Genomic DNA, 2412 nt, shown 5'->3' on the forward strand with positions numbered 1-2412 from the left:
TATACTAAAATAAAGTGCTTATGATAGTGAAGCTGGTATAATAAACTGTCTATTTAGTTGCTTTTGAATGAAGATCAAATAGATGCTTTGAATGAATGAATTCTTGTGACTCTTCTTAATGCATGTTGTAACTTTAATCTTGACCTTTGTAACTTTATAACCTCTGCCTATAACCAATGTAGCATGATGTTTGGGAACTGTTTTCTCTGACAAATAATGAATAAAGTTTGAAGGAATAATAGAATATTATTAACCTTGGTGTGATAATGTCACACACATAACATGTTTATGTTTTAGCTCTTTTGTTTGCTGCAGTACTGAGTCGGTGCAAAGAGATCTAATGAAAATGAAGGAATGATGAATAAGAGGAAACATCAATGCTTGATTAAATTCACCCTAAACTTGTGAGAAATTGTGTTGAGGAACCAAATTTATACTTTTAGTTACAGTCTGAAAAGTTAACCCATCACCAAGACAACACCATATCTACAGGTAAACATGGATGTAGCAGCATCATACTCTAGGGCAGTGGTTCTTAACCTTTTTTGAGGTACCAAACCCCCCAGGTAAAAACTGGGGTAAAAACTGAGTTTTGCTGAAGTAATTAAAGACACAAGATCAAATCCATGCTGAGAGTGGAACTCCTTCAATCAGTGCTCCTCCGCATGACAAGCAATGTAACGTGATCCTCTGCAGCAAGTGATAACAAAGCGGGGCGTCATCACGAGTTTACACGGTGTCTTTACCTCCGCGGCAGAGGCTCCGCCGAACCCCTGAGACCGACTCATTGAACCCCTGGAGTTCGATCGAGCCCAGGTTAAGAACCACTGCTCTAGGGTTTGTTTTCTTCAGATGGAACTAAATCTGTTGTCAAAGTGGATAAAATCAGAAGTAGTTCTAAATGTCTATCAATTTTTGCCCTTAAAATTTAAGTGGAAAATTGGAATACAATAGAAATAACTTTTATTATGTTTCAATTGAGAAATTTTGGTGTAAAGGTAGCGAAATGACAGGAAAGTCAAACATAACAAAATTAACAATGATAATAAGGTCAGATTTACGACATAAGAAAAGAATACTGTGCAGTTCTTAAATATTTTAGATTCAAAGATGTGCAACTAAATAGGATAATACGGTGGCCCTGAAGTTCAAACCACATCAACAAATCACTAAACCAACGACAAACTGAAAAACATTACAACATCATCAAAGACACAATAACATTAACAAAGCACAATTAAAATTAATAATAATAATAAACACTCAGCTTTAATAACTAATCACAAGTAAAAATTAAGAACCCATGTATTTGTTGTTAATACCACATCATCTAATACTTTGTATGTTAAGATTATTGTGGTACAAAAATATGTGTTTTTTGCATTCCTTGTTCATGTGTGTGATTTTGTACTTCTTTCGTGTTTCATGAAATAAATAAATTAACTAACAAATTTACTTTTTAGCCTGTTTAGCAGTAAACCCTAAGAGTTTTTTGATCGCGGTTCTTATAAATCATGAGACTAGAAGCCCATTTCTGGTACTGATTAAAAATAACATGCATTGTTATAATAAGGACTCATTAATATGAGACAGTCTTATAAGACTGTTTCCTCTTATAAGAATAAACATGTAGGGCCACAGCCTACATGGGTCCTACATGGGCCCTAAATGGCCAAACCCATGTGGGCCCACCGTGGAACCCGCGGACAAACCCATATGGGACCCATCTGGTCTGGCCTTCCTTTCCCCATATGGGGCCCACTTAGGCATGCTGGCAGGGGGTGGGGCTTTATCTGAAAGTGAAAGTGAAAGTAATTCGTGCAACCTGCGTGTCACTCCCAGCAGCAGTACAGCAAAACCAGCAGCACAGTAAAGGTAAGAATCAAGCTTTTTAACTATATGATTGTTCGTGAATATTAGGTGATATATAGTAACGAAAACAGCTTCAACTAATAAAGGGGACTTCTACTTCGTCTTGATACTTCTGACATCCATTTCCTGTGTAAATACTTAAGACGACACAAGAGACTTTGCGGCTATAAAGCAGGGAAAAGGACCGACGGCAGCGTAAATATGTGGCCCGTTTGTTAGAGTCCTGTTAGAGTCGCTCTAGCGTCTGTAGCAGCCTTTAGGACGCAGTTGATGGGTTTGTCCATGTCCGTGTGTGTTTCTGTCTTCTGGGGAGCAGAGAGGGGCGGGAGGTAGACGGTTATTTTTCACAGCTCTTGCATGAAAGCTGTCACTGCGCCTGTTGTTGTGGTGTTTATGTCCTTTTCTGGACCGCGGCTAATCCACGGTAACCTAGATGTTTTTAGTAAACAAAACGATTGGTGACACTTTATTTGAAGGGGTGTGCATAAGACTGACATGACAGTGTCATAAACATTACATAACACCTGTCATGAACATAAA

At 38.1% G+C, this 2412-nt stretch overlaps 1 long non-coding RNA gene across 1 annotated transcript in view; it reads left to right on the forward strand.

Annotated features, from left to right (window-relative positions):
- Window positions 1-1797: 1797 nt before the first annotated feature.
- The window catches only part of LOC106940056 (uncharacterized), a 7073-nt gene continuing 6458 nt past the window's right edge, over window positions 1798-2412 (forward strand). Inside the window, exon 1 of the long non-coding RNA XR_001422986.1 lies at window positions 1798-1875. This is a non-coding gene — a long non-coding RNA (uncharacterized LOC106940056). The remainder of the gene's footprint in view (window positions 1876-2412) is intronic.

The sequence above is a fragment of the Poecilia latipinna genome, unplaced genomic scaffold, assembly GCF_001443285.1.
Source record: "Poecilia latipinna isolate Pla-1442-1.1 unplaced genomic scaffold, P_latipinna-1.0 Scaffold3077, whole genome shotgun sequence".
In the NCBI taxonomy this organism is placed as follows: domain Eukaryota; kingdom Metazoa; phylum Chordata; class Actinopteri; order Cyprinodontiformes; family Poeciliidae; genus Poecilia; species Poecilia latipinna.